The 18,758-nt window shown below is 44.3% G+C and overlaps 10 non-coding genes and 1 pseudogene across 10 annotated transcripts; all 11 read right to left on the reverse strand.

Annotated features, from left to right (window-relative positions):
* Window positions 1-167: 167 nt before the first annotated feature.
* LOC141203752 (U2 spliceosomal RNA) lies at window positions 168-358 on the reverse strand. The gene has a single exon (XR_012274779.1). It is a non-coding gene; the product is annotated as a U2 spliceosomal RNA (small nuclear RNA).
* A 1,112-nt stretch (window positions 359-1,470) lies between these two features.
* LOC141203369 (U2 spliceosomal RNA) lies at window positions 1,471-1,661 on the reverse strand. Its single transcript, XR_012274414.1, has one exon. It is a non-coding gene; the product is annotated as a U2 spliceosomal RNA (small nuclear RNA).
* Window positions 1,662-2,776: 1,115 nt separating this feature from the next.
* On the reverse strand, window positions 2,777-2,967 carry LOC141203753 (U2 spliceosomal RNA). The gene has a single exon (XR_012274780.1). It is a non-coding gene; the product is annotated as a U2 spliceosomal RNA (small nuclear RNA).
* Window positions 2,968-4,081: 1,114 nt separating this feature from the next.
* Window positions 4,082-4,272, reverse strand: LOC141203370 (U2 spliceosomal RNA). The gene has a single exon (XR_012274415.1). It is a non-coding gene; the product is annotated as a U2 spliceosomal RNA (small nuclear RNA).
* Window positions 4,273-5,387: 1,115 nt separating this feature from the next.
* On the reverse strand, window positions 5,388-5,563 carry LOC141203247 (U2 spliceosomal RNA; annotated as a pseudogene).
* A 6,110-nt stretch (window positions 5,564-11,673) lies between these two features.
* LOC141203371 (U2 spliceosomal RNA) lies at window positions 11,674-11,864 on the reverse strand. The gene has a single exon (XR_012274416.1). It is a non-coding gene; the product is annotated as a U2 spliceosomal RNA (small nuclear RNA).
* Window positions 11,865-12,979: 1,115 nt separating this feature from the next.
* Window positions 12,980-13,170, reverse strand: LOC141203761 (U2 spliceosomal RNA). Its single transcript, XR_012274788.1, has one exon. It is a non-coding gene; the product is annotated as a U2 spliceosomal RNA (small nuclear RNA).
* Window positions 13,171-14,285: 1,115 nt separating this feature from the next.
* LOC141203824 (U2 spliceosomal RNA) lies at window positions 14,286-14,476 on the reverse strand. The gene has a single exon (XR_012274849.1). It is a non-coding gene; the product is annotated as a U2 spliceosomal RNA (small nuclear RNA).
* A 1,115-nt stretch (window positions 14,477-15,591) lies between these two features.
* LOC141203372 (U2 spliceosomal RNA) lies at window positions 15,592-15,782 on the reverse strand. The gene has a single exon (XR_012274417.1). It is a non-coding gene; the product is annotated as a U2 spliceosomal RNA (small nuclear RNA).
* A 1,121-nt stretch (window positions 15,783-16,903) lies between these two features.
* LOC141203373 (U2 spliceosomal RNA) lies at window positions 16,904-17,094 on the reverse strand. The gene has a single exon (XR_012274418.1). It is a non-coding gene; the product is annotated as a U2 spliceosomal RNA (small nuclear RNA).
* A 1,115-nt stretch (window positions 17,095-18,209) lies between these two features.
* LOC141203374 (U2 spliceosomal RNA) lies at window positions 18,210-18,400 on the reverse strand. The gene has a single exon (XR_012274419.1). It is a non-coding gene; the product is annotated as a U2 spliceosomal RNA (small nuclear RNA).
* Between the last annotated feature and the right edge of the window lie 358 nt (window positions 18,401-18,758).

Genomic DNA, 18,758 nt, shown 5'->3' on the forward strand with positions numbered 1-18,758 from the left:
TGAACCAAAATGAGCTTGTAATCTGGCTTCTGCAACTTTGAACATGAAAAATCCAATGAGGAGAAGAAAAGCAAAGCCAAAGAGTCCATCCCAAAATCCGACAAACAAGCAAAATGAACAAAAAACATTGAATTCAATTCTTTCTGATTTTAGAAACTGCATTAAAGAAGGGGTGCACCGGTCCTGGAGATACTGCAATACCAGGTCAATGCATGGAGTGGACAGAGCAAGCTCTTTTTCCATCTCCCTGTTCTAAAAATCCATTTAATATATGGTCCCCAGATAGGGGACGTATCAGATATTAAACTGATAAGAACAGATACTACACTTGATCTTAGCCAAAAGGCCGAGAAGCGATAACCAGAATTGGTTTCAAACTACGGAGCCACCCAATGATCCTGAAAAGTCCATTTGTGGAGATGAGCTCCTGGACTCCCGTTAAGAAGACATGTTGTCAACCTCTAGATCCCTTACATGCCTGCACTTTTCGGCTTGCTGCTGCTGCAATCCACGCGTTTTAGATCTGCATAACTCCACCTCTTTAAACACAGCACCTTCACCCCCTGCTGTTCCCACCCGCCTCAACACCGTTGGAAGGGAGGAGAACCAATTAAGGCGGGGGGTGGGGTGGAACGAGCAGCTGTCTACCCTTAGCAGGAGGGCTCCTGATTACTTAAATCTCCTGCTGCTGCTGCTGGCTGTCCAGCAGCAGACTGAAGGTGGCTGCTGCTGTGCACAGGTATATAAAGGCTCAGAGCCTATTATGACACGCGCAGCCAGCGTTCCATTGCCACATTCCATCTACTGCAGGCAGGATACCTGGCTGGCTGAATGTCGCTGAGAAGCTCACAGAGACCGCCATAAGCAACAGTTTAACAGAATGCCACAGACTAATCAACCAAACTTTTTGGGTTGGGTTCTCTTTTATAGTCTGCAGGCATTAAATGAAAGAAGTCAGTGTTCCAGCAGAAGGAGACAACGTTTCAGAAAAGGCATTGTAGCAAACCAAAAAAGAAATTTTAAGCGCAGCAGAGTAACCAGCGCACATACCTGTTAGCTCAGGTGAGTTTAAAAGGCTGCTGTTGATAACAAGGGCATTTGCTAAATAGATGGTGTGTGTGCAACAATATACTGAAAGGTCAATTATATTGTGCAGCTTATCTCACCACCTGTAGTTATTTAGGTGAAAGCTCCAAAATGCTTGCCTAATATGTCTGTTTATCCAAAAGGAAGTAAAAAGGGAGAGCTAGAAAGATAGCATTGCATCACATTACATGGCAATGCAATGCACAGTTGCTGAAGTTGAACCAAAATGAGCTTGTAATCTGGCTTCTGCAACTTTGAACATGAAAAATCCAATGAGGAGAAGAAAAGCAAAGCCAAAGAGTCCATCCCAAAATCCGACAAACAAGCAAAATGAACAAAAAACATTGAATTCAATTCTTTCTGATTTTAGAAACTGCATTAAAGAAGGGGTGCACCGGTCCTGGAGATACTGCAATACCAGGTCAATGCGTGGAGTGGACAGAGCAAGCTCTTTTTCCATCTCCCTGTTCTAAAAATCCATTTAATATATGGTCCCCAGATAGGGGACGTATCAGATATTAAACTGATAAGAACAGATACTACACTTGATCTTAGCCAAAAGGCCGAGAAGCGATAACCAGAATTGGTTTCAAACTACGGAGCCACCCAAGGATCCTGAAAAGTCCATTTGTGGAGATGAGCTCCTGGACTCCCGTTAAGAAGACATGTTGTCAACCTCTAGATCCCTTACATGCCTGCACTTTTCGGCTTGCTGCTGCTGCAATCCACGCGTTTTAGATCTGCATAACTCCACCTCTTTAAACACAGCACCTTCACCCCCTGCTGTTCCCACCCGCCTCAACACCGTTGGAAGGGAGGAGAACCAATTAAGGCGGGGGGTGGGGTGGAACGAGCAGCTGTCTACCCTTAGCAGGAGGGCTCCTGATTACATACCTCTCCTGCTGCTGCTGCTGCTGGCTGTCCAGCAGCAGACTGAAGGTGGCTGCTGCTGTGCACAGGTATATAAAGGCTCAGAGCCTATTATGACACGCGCAGCCAGCGTTCCATTGCCACATTCCATCTACTGCAGGCAGGATACCTGGCTGGCTGAATGTCGCTGAGAAGCTCACAGAGACCGCCATAAGCAACAGTTTAACAGAATGCCACAGACTAATCAACCAAACTTTTTGGGTTGGGTTCTCTTTTATAGTCTGCAGGCATTAAATGAAAGAAGTCAGTGTTCCAGCAGAAGGAGACAACGTTTCAGAAAAGGCATTGTAGCAAACCAAAAAAGAAATTTTAAGCGCAGCAGAGTAACCAGCGCACATACCTGTTAGCTCAGGTGAGTTTAAAAGGCTGCTGTTGATAACAAGGGCATTTGCTAAATAGATGGTGTGTGTGCAACAATATACTGAAAGGTCAATTATATTGTGCAGCTTATCTCACCACCTGTAGTTATTTAGGTGAAAGCTCCAAAATGCTTGCCTAATATGTCTGTTTATCCAAAAGGAAGTAAAAAGGGAGAGCTAGAAAGATAGCATTGCATCACATTACATGGCAATGCAATGCACAGTTGCTGAAGTTGAACCAAAATGAGCTTGTAATCTGGCTTCTGCAACTTTGAACATGAAAAATCCAATGAGGAGAAGAAAAGCAAAGCCAAAGAGTCCATCCCAAAATCCGACAAACAAGCAAAATGAACAAAAAACATTGAATTCAATTCTTTCTGATTTTAGAAACTGCATTAAAGAAGGGGTGCACCGGTCCTGGAGATACTGCAATACCAGGTCAATGCATGGAGTGGACAGAGCAAGCTCTTTTTCCATCTCCCTGTTCTAAAAATCCATTTAATATATGGTCCCCAGATAGGGGACGTATCAGATATTAAACTGATAAGAACAGATACTACACTTGATCTTAGCCAAAAGGCCGAGAAGCGATAACCAGAATTGGTTTCAAACTACGGAGCCACCCAAGGATCCTGAAAAGTCCATTTGTGGAGATGAGCTCCTGGACTCCCGTTAAGAAGACATGTTGTCAACCTCTAGATCCCTTACATGCCTGCACTTTTCGGCTTGCTGCTGCTGCAATCCACGCGTTTTAGATCTGCATAACTCCACCTCTTTAAACACAGCACCTTCACCCCTTGCTGTTCCCACCCGCCTCAACACCGTTGGAAGGGAGGAGAACCAATTAAGGCGGGGGGTGGGGTGGAACGAGCAGCTGTCTACCCTTAGCAGGAGGGCTCCTGATTACATACCTCTCCTGCTGCTGCTGCTGCTGGCTGTCCAGCAGCAGACTGAAGGTGGCTGCTGCTGTGCACAGGTATATAAAGGCTCAGAGCCTATTATGACACGCGCAGCCAGCGTTCCATTGCCACATTCCATCTACTGCAGGCAGGATACCTGGCTGGCTGAATGTCGCTGAGAAGCTCACAGAGACCGCCATAAGCAACAGTTTAACAGAATGCCACAGACTAATCAACCAAACTTTTTGGGTTGGGTTCTCTTTTATAGTCTGCAGGCATTAAATGAAAGAAGTCAGTGTTCCAGCAGAAGGAGACAACGTTTCAGAAAAGGCATTGTAGCAAACCAAAAAAGAAATTTTAAGCGCAGCAGAGTAACCAGCGCACATACCTGTTAGCTCAGGTGAGTTTAAAAGGCTGCTGTTGATAACAAGGGCATTTGCTAAATAGATGGTGTGTGTGCAACAATATACTGAAAGGTCAATTATATTGTGCAGCTTATCTCACCACCTGTAGTTATTTAGGTGAAAGCTCCAAAATGCTTGCCTAATATGTCTGTTTATCCAAAAGGAAGTAAAAAGGAGAGCTAGAAAGATAGCATTGCATCACATTACATGGCAATGCAATGCACAGTTGCTGAAGTTGAACCAAAATGAGCTTGTAATCTGGCTTCTGCAACTTTGAACATGAAAAATCCAATGAGGAGAAGAAAAGCAAAGCCAAAGAGTCCATCCCAAAATCCGACAAACAAGCAAAATGAACAAAAAACATTGAATTCAATTCTTTCTGATTTTAGAAACTGCATTAAAGAAGGGGTGCACCGGTCCTGGAGATACTGCAATACCAGGTCAATGCGTGGAGTGGACAGAGCAAGCTCTTTTTCCATCTCCCTGTTCTAAAAATCCATTTAATATATGGTCCCCAGATAGGGGACGTATCAGATATTAAACTGATAAGAACAGATACTACACTTGATCTTAGCCAAAAGGCCGAGAAGCGATAACCAGAATTGGTTTCAAACTACGGAGCCACCCAAGGATCCTGAAAAGTCCATTTGTGGAGATGAGCTCCTGGACTCCCGTTAAGAAGACATGTTGTCAACCTCTAGATCCCTTACATGCCTGCACTTTTCGGCTTGCTGCTGCTGCAATCCACGCGTTTTAGATCTGCATAACTCCACCTCTTTAAACACAGCACCTTCACCCCCTGCTGTTCCCACCCGCCTCAACACCGTTGGAAGGGAGGAGAACCAATTAAGGCGGGGGGTGGGGTGGAACGAGCAGCTGTCTACCCTTAGCAGGAGGGCTCCTGATTACATACCTCTCCTGCTGCTGCTGCTGCTGGCTGTCCAGCAGCAGACTGAAGGTGGCTGCTGCTGTGCACAGGTATATAAAGGCTCAGAGCCTATTATGACACGCGCAGCCAGCGTTCCATTGCCACATTCCATCTACTGCAGGCAGGATACCTGGCTGGCTGAATGTCGCTGAGAAGCTCACAGAGACCGCCATAAGCAACAGTTTAACAGAATGCCACAGACTAATCAACCAAACTTTTTGGGTTGGGTTCTCTTTTATAGTCTGCAGGCATTAAATGAAAGAAGTCAGTGTTCCAGCAGAAGGAGACAACGTTTCAGAAAAGGCATTGTAGCAAACCAAAAAAGAAATTTTAAGCGCAGCAGAGTAACCAGCGCACATACCTGTTAGCTCAGGTGAGTTTAAAAGGCTGCTGTTGATAACAAGGGCATTTGCTAAATAGATGGTGTGTGTGCAACAATATACTGAAAGGTCAATTATATTGTGCAGCTTATCTCACCACCTGTAGTTATTTAGGTGAAAGCTCCAAAATGCTTGCCTAATATGTCTGTTTATCCAAAAGGAAGTAAAAAGGGAGAGCTAGAAAGATAGCATTGCATCACATTACATGGCAATGCAATGCACAGTTGCTGAAGTTGAACCAAAATGAGCTTGTAATCTGGCTTCTGCAACTTTGAACATGAAAAATCCAATGAGGAGAAGAAAAGCAAAGCCAAAGAGTCCATCCCAAAATCCGACAAACAAGCAAAATGAACAAAAAACATTGAATTCAATTCTTTCTGATTTTAGAAACTGCATTAAAGAAGGGGTGCACCGGTCCTGGAGATACTGCAATACCAGGTCAATGCGTGGAGTGGACAGAGCAAGCTCTTTTTCCATCTCCCTGTTCTAAAAATCCATTTAATATATGGTCCCCAGATAGGGGACGTATCAGATATTAAACTGATAAGAACAGATTATTTTTTTTTTTTTAAACCATTCAGGTTAGTTTTATAGCAAATCAGTAGGATATACCAAAACTGTTGCAAAAAAAACTTCTCATCATCATGGCCATATTTATTAAGCATAAAGTAACCTAATATTACAGAAAGAAGAACATCTTATTAATATAAACCAAAAGATCACTGAAATTTTACAATATGCCTCCACTTTTTAAATTTCCATATTCCCTCGGCATCTGTTCCACCACCGCTACTACTATCCATCTTGTAAATCAAAAATAGCCTAGAAAGAATAATCCTAATACATTCATTTACTGTAATTGATTTCCTTTTAAATACACAAAGATTCCTCACATCCCACAAACTTTCTAACACACAAGCCATAATTAACCACAAAACTCTCTCCTTTACACGTCCACTTGCACCAATACCAAACATAACCACACGCCAATCCACAAAAGTCACTCCTGCCAAACTCCTACACAACCCCCCTACACATTTCCACACGTCTTGCGCAAAATCACAATTCCACATCAGATGCATAACCGTCTCACAACCATTACATCCATCTCTTGGACAAACATCCGACCTAATCAAACCTCTCTTCTTTTGAACGTCTCTCACTGGAAGAATATTGTGAAACGCCATCCACACTACATCCTTCTGTTTGTTGGACATCCCATACATACCCAACTTTCTCCAAGCATCCGCAACCTCATTCCCTCTCAAACCAACAATATTAGACTCGACCTCATTTGCACACAATTTCCTATACACCCTCTTAGTCATTCTAAACTCATCCACCGGCACACTCAGCAAATCATACTTCTTGACAAACTTCTCAATCACCTCATACCACACCGGACACTTAAAAGACACAGGCACTCTCGCATCCCTCTTTCTCCAACCTAACCCATACAACATCCATCCTGCAGAATAACTTGCCATACATGCACCCTTATTACCTTTACCCAACAATACCACAATCGTCTTAATATAATGGAGCCCTAAAAAAACCTCAACATTAGGAAATCCCAAACCACCATGCTGGCAGGCCTTATAAAGGCTTTCCCTCTTCAGCTTCTCCATCTTGCTGCACCAGAAAAAGGAAAAAATCATTTTCTCAACTCTCTTCACTTTCCTAAAAGGGGATGGAAAAATTATGGCCACAAAAAGCAGAATGGGTAAGATCACTGCTTTGATAACTAGAACTTTGCCCCGCAAAGAAAGATCTCTCATTCTCCAAAAATTCAATTTTCGCTCAACACGCATACCACACTCGTCCCAACTCTCATTTCCTTTCAGATCATCATTGAAAAATACCCCTAAAACCTTAATTGCACTCTCCTCATACTTAACACCTTCCATACGAATACTGTCATCTCCAAAGCATTTGAAACTACACTTAGTCCAGTTAACTCTAAAACCTGATGCACCACAGAAAAAATCCAAAAGCAACCTCACCCTACTCATTGAAGCCATACTTTCACTCACCATCACAACATCATCCATGTAACCTAACACCTTCACATGCTTACCACCACTCCCAGGCACTAACAATCCTCTCATCATTTTCTCACGTCTCACTAAACACAGCAAAGGCTCAATCACACATACAAACAAGACAGGGGACATAGGGCACCCCTGTCTTACACCAGACCTAATCATCACTTTGTCAGACAACCATCCATTCACTAAAAACTCACTTGACACATAATCATATAAAGACTTAACTCCATTCAGAAAAACCCTAGGGAAACCCATCCTCTCCAATACTTTAAACAGAAACACATGCGAAACTCTATCAAAAGCCTTTTCGAAATCAATTGCTAACACCATACACTTCTGCTTTCTAGTCTTACAATCCCCAAGCATATCCCTTAACAATAACAAATTATCACTTATACTCCGACCAGGCACGGCACACACTTGGTCATCCTCCACAACCCTACCAATCACCTCACGCATACGATTTGCTAACAATTTACTGTAGACCTTATAATCAGCGTTAAGCAATGATATGGGTCTCCAGTTCTCCAAACGCTTTTTCTCACCCTTCTTAAACACAAGAACCACTATACCCTCTTTCATACTGTCACACAAAACACCATTCATCCACATATACCTACAAACCTCAGTCAAGTCCTTACCCAAAAACTCCCAAGCTTTCACATACAGCTCCACAGGCAACCCATCCTTCCCAGGCGTCTTATTCTTTTTAGCACTCATAACAACATTCCTCACCTCATCCAAAATAACATCCTCACACAAAGCATCACATTCATCCGAACCAAGTCTCTTCTCCATACCACTCAATACATGCGACACAAGTCCAGGATCAATCCATTTCTCATCGTACAACTTACTATAGAAGCCATTCACCTCATTCAACACATTCTTCCCAACCACACTAGATCCATCTTCACCTACCACTTCACTCAAATCCAACTTCCTTCCATTCATTTTTTTAAAAAAGTACCTGGTGCACTTTTCATTCTTTTCCAAATGCTCTAACTTGGTACGGTAAATAATCTCTTTACCTTTTTCATCCAGAAGACATTTTAACTCATTCTTAGCAACCTCAAGCTGATCAGACATATCCATTCCTTTCCTAACACACCCACGCAACCAATCAATCCGTCTACTTAAGTCATTAAATCTATTACGATATCTGGCAGCTTTTTTGTAGCCCCATTTTTTAAAGAAAGTTTTTAACTGTAATTTCACCCAATCCCACCATTCAAGCACACTACCAAAATCACGCTTACGCCACCTCCAACTTGCATACCTTTTCTCCAACTCACTCATCACCTCCTCATCCTCCAACAACCTCGTATTCAATTTCCAAACCCCACCCCCAAACACCATGTCCCCATTCGCACTAAAAACTCCACGCAAACACTCATGATCAGAAAAAGGTACCTTATGTTGAACATAACTTGAACAAACCATATTTTTGGAAAATAACATCCTATCTATCCTCGATGAAATATTACCACGGTCAGCATAATATGTAGGCGGTGGTGGAAAGCCATACTCAAGTATTGCAGCGTCTAAGAAAGAAAAATCAGAAATAAGTTGAGATAACTTTTTTCCCGTAATGTCCACATTACCTTCTGTGACACAATTACAGTCACCAACAAAAACTGTAGGAATTTTTCCAGGAAGAAAAAAACTCAATTTCTCAAGAAGAGCAAGCCGCTCCTCTTTTTTAGTAGGACAATATAAATTAATCATTCTAACCTTCCACCCCCTATAACTCAAAAAAACAATAATGCAGCGACCCACCTCCACAACCGTGTAACTATCAATAGTAATATTCTTATTACCAACTAAAATCCCCACACCATCATTTTTGTTAAAGCTGGACCCCGACCAAACATACTGGCCATAAGGCCAGTCCTTATCTCCTGGAGATTCAGTAATCCCACACTCTTGTAGACAATAGACATCTGCACTCAAACCCTTTAGATAATCCAGAACTGTTGTTCTTCGGGTAACAGATCTAATTTGCCTAACATTAAGGGACACAATGTCCCATCCAGAATGATGCGGCATAACTAAAGGGGATCACACATAACCTGAAAAAAAAAAGAAAGAAAACATCAACTCAACCTTCATCAAGCAAAGCAAAGCTATTACCATTTGGCTGAATGCCAAATGTAACAATGTCAGGAGAAAATACATCTGACGGGTAAGCACGAGAGTCCACCGGGCTATCACACACGGCAGCAATGGATGAACACTCAGTCCTTGGCTTCTTCTTGACCACATCAGGATCCTCCTCATCAGAGAAACGGACAGCAGACAAGTCCCCTTGGCCACCGCCCCCGATCTCCTCTGAAGCAGTATTGCACCAAGATATGACAGGAGAATTGGACAAGTCCATTTCCCCCTCACCACGGACACCAAACTGGGGAGGGAAAGGTGACATCACCTCTGGAATCACCATGTCAAAGCCTCCTGACGCAGGAGGCTGAAGCTGGGCATCTTCAAATATGTCGTCCATCTGAGTGCCATCCTCTTCCTCTTGGGGAGCAGTTGCCTCCCCGACATCCGGAAGGGGACCTTGTGGAACCCTAGTAGAAGTCGAAGGAACAGCAGGCCCCTCCGCGACCACTTGAGCAAAAGACTTAGGAGTGGTTCCAGCTTGACACTGCCTAAGAACATGCCCCTCCTCACCACAAGCATCACACTTTACCTGGTTCTTGCAGTCTTTCGCCATATGACCAGACGTGTTACACCTCCTGCAGGTTGGCGGATACCTGCAGGACTCCTGGACATGACCATACTTGTTACATCTTCTGCAGAAAAAAGGAGCATCAGGAAAGTACAAGAAACCAGTGTCTCTCCCAATAGAGAAACTCATAGGAGGATAATGTATGCCCCCTGGCCCCTCGGGGTCTGTAGCAAAACGAACAAAGTACTTGTATTTGCCAGTCCACAAGCCTTCTTCATTCGAGATCTTGTGGGAAAAATGCACATAAGTACAATGCCTCCTCAAGAATACAGTAATGTCCTCCTGGGGGATAAAGGGATTGTGCATAAACACAACAACAGGAACATCCCCCTTTGAATAGAGGACAGTAAAAGTGAGTCCATCTAGGAGGGAGTTCTCAGTATGGCCTTTCAAGGTTCTATAAAGATTTTGGCAAGCAGCCATAGTAGAAAGAACCAGCACATACCTTCCATGACTTCTAAATTCCTGCAGGCAAAGAATGTCCGACTTCTTAATCTTCAATGCTTCATAGAAGATGGCATTCACCAGGTAGGACATGGAAAAATGTCCCTTCTTCTCCTCGGAAATCTCAATGCGAAATCCATTCTTGACCCGGGGGTCCCCGGTCCCAGCAAATTTCAGCTTGACTCCCATAGTCAGCCACGGAAATCGCCTTCCCGTTTCCTCCTCACTCTCCCCCTATAGCAGCATCCAGCTTAAGCCACCGGAGTGGCGATGCTGGAAGGCCGAGGGCTAGCACTCAAGGAACCTGATGTCCAGACACTTGATCTGAGCCAAAAGGCCGAGAAGCGATAACCAGAATTGGTTTCAAACTACGGAGCCACCCAAGGATCCTGAAAAGTCCATTTGTGGAGATGAGCTCCTGGACTCCCGTTAAGAAGACATGTTGTCAACCTCTAGATCCCTTACATGCCTGCACTTTTCGGCTTGCTGCTGCTGCAATCCACGCGTTTTAGATCTGCATAACTCCACCTCTTTAAACACAGCACCTTCACCCCCTGCTGTTCCCACCCGCCTCAACACCGTTGGAAGGGAGGAGAACCAATTAAGGCGGGGGGTGGGGTGGAACGAGCAGCTGTCTACCCTTAGCAGGAGGGCTCCTGATTACATACCTCTCCTGCTGCTGCTGCTGCTGGCTGTCCAGCAGCAGACTGAAGGTGGCTGCTGCTGTGCACAGGTATATAAAGGCTCAGAGCCTATTATGACACGCGCAGCCAGCGTTCCATTGCCACATTCCATCTACTGCAGGCAGGATACCTGGCTGGCTGAATGTCGCTGAGAAGCTCACAGAGACCGCCATAAGCAACAGTTTAACAGAATGCCACAGACTAATCAACCAAACTTTTTGGGTTGGGTTCTCTTTTATAGTCTGCAGGCATTAAATGAAAGAAGTCAGTGTTCCAGCAGAAGGAGACAACGTTTCAGAAAAGGCATTGTAGCAAACCAAAAAAGAAATTTTAAGCGCAGCAGAGTAACCAGCGCACATACCTGTTAGCTCAGGTGAGTTTAAAAGGCTGCTGTTGATAACAAGGGCATTTGCTAAATAGATGGTGTGTGTGCAACAATATACTGAAAGGTCAATTATATTGTGCAGCTTATCTCACCACCTGTAGTTATTTAGGTGAAAGCTCCAAAATGCTTGCCTAATATGTCTGTTTATCCAAAAGGAAGTAAAAAGGGAGAGCTAGAAAGATAGCATTGCATCACATTACATGGCAATGCAATGCACAGTTGCTGAAGTTGAACCAAAATGAGCTTGTAATCTGGCTTCTGCAACTTTGAACATGAAAAATCCAATGAGGAGAAGAAAAGCAAAGCCAAAGAGTCCATCCCAAAATCCGACAAACAAGCAAAATGAACAAAAAACATTGAATTCAATTCTTTCTGATTTTAGAAACTGCATTAAAGAAGGGGTGCACCGGTCCTGGAGATACTGCAATACCAGGTCAATGCGTGGAGTGGACAGAGCAAGCTCTTTTTCCATCTCCCTGTTCTAAAAATCCATTTAATATATGGTCCCCAGATAGGGGACGTATCAGATATTAAACTGATAAGAACAGATACTACACTTGATCTTAGCCAAAAGGCCGAGAAGCGATAACCAGAATTGGTTTCAAACTACGGAGCCACCCAAGGATCCTGAAAAGTCCATTTGTGGAGATGAGCTCCTGGACTCCCGTTAAGAAGACATGTTGTCAACCTCTAGATCCCTTACATGCCTGCACTTTTCGGCTTGCTGCTGCTGCAATCCACGCGTTTTAGATCTGCATAACTCCACCTCTTTAAACACAGCACCTTCACCCCCTGCTGTTCCCACCCGCCTCAACACCGTTGGAAGGGAGGAGAACCAATTAAGGCGGGGGGTGGGGTGGAACGAGCAGCTGTCTACCCTTAGCAGGAGGGCTCCTGATTACATACCTCTCCTGCTGCTGCTGCTGCTGGCTGTCCAGCAGCAGACTGAAGGTGGCTGCTGCTGTGCACAGGTATATAAAGGCTCAGAGCCTATTATGACACGCGCAGCCAGCGTTCCATTGCCACATTCCATCTACTGCAGGCAGGATACCTGGCTGGCTGAATGTCGCTGAGAAGCTCACAGAGACCGCCATAAGCAACAGTTTAACAGAATGCCACAGACTAATCAACCAAACTTTTTGGGTTGGGTTCTCTTTTATAGTCTGCAGGCATTAAATGAAAGAAGTCAGTGTTCCAGCAGAAGGAGACAACGTTTCAGAAAAGGCATTGTAGCAAACCAAAAAAGAAATTTTAAGCGCAGCAGAGTAACCAGCGCACATACCTGTTAGCTCAGGTGAGTTTAAAAGGCTGCTGTTGATAACAAGGGCATTTGCTAAATAGATGGTGTGTGTGCAACAATATACTGAAAGGTCAATTATATTGTGCAGCTTATCTCACCACCTGTAGTTATTTAGGTGAAAGCTCCAAAATGCTTGCCTAATATGTCTGTTTATCCAAAAGGAAGTAAAAAGGGAGAGCTAGAAAGATAGCATTGCATCACATTACATGGCAATGCAATGCACAGTTGCTGAAGTTGAACCAAAATGAGCTTGTAATCTGGCTTCTGCAACTTTGAACATGAAAAATCCAATGAGGAGAAGAAAAGCAAAGCCAAAGAGTCCATCCCAAAATCCGACAAACAAGCAAAATGAACAAAAAACATTGAATTCAATTCTTTCTGATTTTAGAAACTGCATTAAAGAAGGGGTGCACCGGTCCTGGAGATACTGCAATACCAGGTCAATGCGTGGAGTGGACAGAGCAAGCTCTTTTTCCATCTCCCTGTTCTAAAAATCCATTTAACATATGGTCCCCAGATAGGGGACGTATCAGATATTAAACTGATAAGAACAGATACTACACTTGATCTTAGCCAAAAGGCCGAGAAGCGATAACCAGAATTGGTTTCAAACTACGGAGCCACCCAAGGATCCTGAAAAGTCCATTTGTGGAGATGAGCTCCTGGACTCCCGTTAAGAAGACATGTTGTCAACCTCTAGATCCCTTACATGCCTGCACTTTTCGGCTTGCTGCTGCTGCAATCCACGCGTTTTAGATCTGCATAACTCCACCTCTTTAAACACAGCACCTTCACCCCCTGCTGTTCCCACCCGCCTCAACACCGTTGGAAAGGAGGAGAACCAATTAAGGCGGGGGTTGGGGTGGAACGAGCAGCTGTCTACCCTTAGCAGGAGGGCTCCTGATTACATACCTCTCCTGCTGCTGCTGCTGCTGGCTGTCCAGCAGCAGACTGAAGGTGGCTGCTGCTGTGCACAGGTATATAAAGGCTCAGAGCCTATTATGACACGCGCAGCCAGCGTTCCATTGCCACATTCCATCTACTGCAGGCAGGATACCTGGCTGGCTGAATGTCGCTGAGAAGCTCACAGAGACCGCCATAAGCAACAGTTTAACAGAATGCCACAGACTAATCAACCAAACTTTTTGGGTTGGGTTCTCTTTTATAGTCTGCAGGCATTAAATGAAAGAAGTCAGTGTTCCAGCAGAAGGAGACAACGTTTCAGAAAAGGCATTGTAGCAAACCAAAAAAGAAATTTTAAGCGCAGCAGAGTAACCAGCGCACATACCTGTTAGCTCAGGTGAGTTTAAAAGGCTGCTGTTGATAACAAGGGCATTTGCTAAATAGATGGTGTGTGTGCAACAATATACTGAAAGGTCAATTATATTGTGCAGCTTATCTCACCACCTGTAGTTATTTAGGTGAAAGCTCCAAAATGCTTGCCTAATATGTCTGTTTATCCAAAAGGAAGTAAAAAGGGAGAGCTAGAAAGATAGCATTGCATCACATTACATGGCAATGCAATGCACAGTTGCTGAAGTTGAACCAAAATGAGCTTGTAATCTGGCTTCTGCAACTTTGAACATGAAAAATCCAATGAGGAGAAGAAAAGCAAAGCCAAAGAGTCCATCCCAAAATCCGACAAACAAGCAAAATGAACAAAAAACATTGAATTCAATTCTTTCTGATTTTAGAAACTGCATTAAAGAAGGGGTGCACCGGTCCTGGAGATACTGCAATACCAGGTCAATGCGTGGAGTGGACAGAGCAAGCTTTTTTTCCATCTCCCTGTTCTAAAAATCCATTTAATATATGGTCCCCAGATAGGGGACGTATCAGATATTAAACTGATAAGAACAGATACTACACTTGATCTTAGCCAAAAGGCCGAGAAGCGATAACCAGAATTGGTTTCAAACTACGGAGCCACCCAAGGATCCTGAAAAGTCCATTTGTGGAGATGAGCTCCTGGACTCCCGTTAAGAAGACATGTTGTCAACCTCTAGATCCCTTACATGCCTGCACTTTTCGGCTTGCTGCTGCTGCAATCCACGCGTTTTAGATCTGCATAACTCCACCTCTTTAAACACAGCACCTTCACCCCCTGCTGTTCCCACCCGCCTCAACACCGTTGGAAGGGAGGAGAACCAATTAAGGCGGGGGGTGGGGTGGAACGAGCAGCTGTCTACCCTTAGCAGGAGGGCTCCTGATTACATACCTCTCCTGCTGCTGCTGCTGCTGGCTGTCCAGCAGCAGACTGAAGGTGGCTGCTGCTGTGCACAGGTATATAAAGGCTCAGAGCCTATTATGACACGCGCAGCCAGCGTTCCATTGCCACATTCCATCTACTGCAGGCAGGATACCTGGCTGGCTGAATGTCGCTGAGAAGCTCACAGAGACCGCCATAAGCAACAGTTTAACAGAATGCCACAGACTAATCAACCAAACTTTTTGGGTTGTGTTCTCTTTTATAGTCTGCAGGCATTAAATGAAAGAAGTCAGTGTTCCAGCAGAAGGAGACAACGTTTCAGAAAAGGCATTGTAGCAAACCAAAAAAGAAATTTTAAGCGCAGCAGAGTAACCAGCGCACATACCTGTTAGCTCAGGTGAGTTTAAAAGGCTGCTGTTGATAACAAGGGCATTTGCTAAATAGATGGTGTGTGTGCAACAATATACTGAAAGGTCAATTATATTGTGCAGCTTATCTCACCACCTGTAGTTATTTAGGTGAAAGCTCCAAAATGCTTGCCTAATATGTCTGTTTATCCAAAAGGAAGTAAAAAGGGAGAGCTAGAAAGATAGCATTGCATCACATTACATGGCAATGCAATGCACAGTTGCTGAAGTTGAACCAAAATGAGCTTGTAATCTGGCTTCTGCAACTTTGAACATGAAAAATCCAATGAGGAGAAGAAAAGCAAAGCCAAAGAGTCCATCCCAAAATCCGACAAACAAGCAAAATGAACAAAAAACATTGAATTCAATTCTTTCTGATTTTAGAAACTGCATTAAAGAAGGGGTGCACCGGTCCTGGAGATACTGCAATACCAGGTCAATGCGTGGAGTGGACAGAGCAAGCTCTTTTTCCATCTCCCTGTTCTAAAAATCCATTTAATATATGGTCCCCAGATAGGGGACGTATCAGATATTAAACTGATAAGAACAGATACTACACTTGATCTTAGCCAAAAGGCCGAGAAGCGATAACCAGAATTGGTTTCAAACTACGGAGCCACCCAAGGATCCTGAAAAGTCCATTTGTGGAGATGAGCTCCTGGACTCCCGTTAAGAAGACATGTTGTCAACCTCTAGATCCCTTACATGCCTGCACTTTTCGGCTTGCTGCTGCTGCAATCCACGCGTTTTAGATCTGCATAACTCCACCTCTTTAAACACAGCACCTTCACCCCCTGCTGTTCCCACCCGCCTCAACACCGTTGGAAGGGAGGAGAACCAATTAAGGCGGGGGGTGGGGTGGAACGAGCAGCTGTCTACCCTTAGCAGGAGGGCTCCTGATTACATACCTCTCCTGCTGCTGCTGCTGCTGCTGCTGGCTGTCCAGCAGCAGACTGAAGGTGGCTGCTGCTGTGCACAGGTATATAAAGGCTCAGAGCCTATTATGACACGCGCAGCCAGCGTTCCATTGCCACATTCCATCTACTGCAGGCAGGATACCTGGCTGGCTGAATGTCGCTGAGAAGCTCACAGAGACCGCCATAAGCAACCGTTTAACAGAATGCCACAGACTAATCAACCAAACTTTTTGGGTTGGGTTCTCTTTTATAGTCTGCAGGCATTAAATGAAAGAAGTCAGTGTTCCAGCAGAAGGAGACAACGTTTCAGAAAAGGCATTGTAGCAAACCAAAAAAGAAATTTTAAGCGCAGCAGAGTAACCAGCGCACATACCTGTTAGCTCAGGTGAGTTTAAAAGGCTGCTGTTGATAACAAGGGCATTTGCTAAATAGATGGTGTGTGTGCAACAATATACTGAAAGGTCAATTATATTGTGCAGCTTATCTCACCACCTGTAGTTATTTAGGTGAAAGCTCCAAAATGCTTGCCTAATATGTCTGTTTATCCAAAAGGAAGTAAAAAGGGAGAGCTAGAAAGATAGCATTGCATCACATTACATGGCAATGCAATGCACAGTTGCTGAAGTTGAACCAAAATGAGCTTGTAATCTGGCTTCTGCAACTTTGAACATGAAAAATCCAATGAGGAGAAGAAAAGCAAAGCCAAAGAGTCCATCCCAAAATCCGACAAACAAGCAAAATGAACAAAAAACATTGAATTCAATTCTTTCTGATTTTAGAAACTGCATTAAAGAAGGGGTGCACCGGTCCTGGAGATACTGCAATACCAGGTCAATGCGTGGAGTGGACAGAGCAAGCTCTTTTTCCATCTCCCTGTTCTAAAAATCCATTTAATATATGGTCCCCAGATAGGGGACGTATCAGATATTAAACTGATAAGAACAGATACTACACTTGATCTTAGCCAAAAGGCCGAGAAGCGATAACCAGAATTGGTTTCAAACTACGGAGCCACCCAAGGATCCTGAAAAGTCCATTTGTGGAGATGAGCTCCTGGACTCCCGTTAAGAAGACATGTTGTCAACCTCTAGATCCCTTACATGCCTGCACTTTTCGGCTTGCTGCTGCTGCAATCCACGCGTTTTAGATCTGCATAACTCCACCTCTTTAAACACAGCACCTTCACCCCCTGCTGTTCCCACCCGCCTCAACACCGTTGGAAGGGAGGAGAACCAATTAAGGCGGGGGGTGGGGTGGAACGAGCAGCTGTCTACCCTTAGCAGGAGGGCTCCTGATTACATACCTCTCCTGCTGCTGCTGCTGCTGGCTGTCCAGCAGCAGACTGAAGGTGGCTGCTGCTGTGCACAGGTATATAAAGGCTCAGAGCCTATTATGACACGCGCAGCCAGCGTTCCATTGCCACATTCCATCTACTGCAGGCAGGATACCTGGCTGGCTGAATGTCGCTGAGAAGCTCACAGAGACCGCCATAAGCAACAGTTTAACAGAATGCCACAGACTAATCAACCAAACTTTTTGGGTTGGGTTCTCTTTTATAGTCTGCAGGCATTAAATGAAAGAAGTCAGTGTTCCAGCAGAAGGAGACAACGTTTCAGAAAAGGCATTGTAGCAAACCAAAAAAGAAATTTTAAGCGCAGCAGAGTAACCAGCGCACATACCTGTTAGCTCAGGTGAGTTTAAAAGGCTGCTGTTGATAACAAGGGCATTTGCTAAATAGATGGTGTGTGTGCAACAATATACTGAAAGGTCAATTATATTGTGCAGCTTATCTCACCACCTGTAGTTATTTAGGTGAAAGCTCCAAAATGCTTGCCTAATATGTCTGTTTATCCAAAAGGAAGTAAAAAGGGAGAGCTAGAAAGATAGCATTGCATCACATTACATGGCAATGCAATGCACAGTTGCTGAAGTTGAACCAAAATGAGCTTGTAATCTGGCTTCTGCAACTTTGAACATGAAAAATCCAATGAGGAGAAGAAAAGCAAAGCCAAAGAGTCCATCCCAAAATCCGACAAACAAGCAAAATGAACAAAAAACATTGAATTCAATTCTTTCTGATTTTAGAAACTGCATTAAAGAAGGGGTGCACCGGTCCTGGAGATACTGCAATACCAGGTCAATGCGTGGAGTGGACAGAGCAAGCTCTTTTTCCATCTCCCTGTTCTAAAAATCCATTTAATATATGGTCCCCAGATAGGGGACGTATCAGATATTAAACTGATAAGAACAGATACTACACTTGATCTTAGCCAAAAGGCCGAGAAGCGATAACCAGAATTGGTTTCAAACTACGGAGCCACCCAAGGATCCTGAAAAGTCCATTTGTGGAGATGAGCTCCTGGACTCCCGTTAAGAAGACATGTTGTCAACCTCTAGATCCCTTACATGCCTGCACTTTTCGGCTTGCTGCTGCTGCAATCCACGCGTTTTAGATCTGCCTAACTCCACCTCTTTAAACACAGCACCTTCACCCCCTGCTGTTTCCACCCGCCTCAACACCATTGGAAGGGAGGAGAACCAATTAAGGCGGGGGGTGGGGTGGAACGAGCAGCTGTCTACCCTTAGCAGGAGGGCTCCTGATTACATACCTCTCCTGCTGCTGCTGCTGCTGGCTGTCCAGCAGCAGA

The sequence above is a fragment of the Phyllobates terribilis genome, unplaced genomic scaffold (genome assembly GCF_046119375.1).
Source record: "Phyllobates terribilis strain yellow unplaced genomic scaffold, ASM4611937v1 Scaffold_124__1_contigs__length_5142088, whole genome shotgun sequence".
NCBI classification, from domain to species: domain Eukaryota; kingdom Metazoa; phylum Chordata; class Amphibia; order Anura; family Dendrobatidae; genus Phyllobates; species Phyllobates terribilis.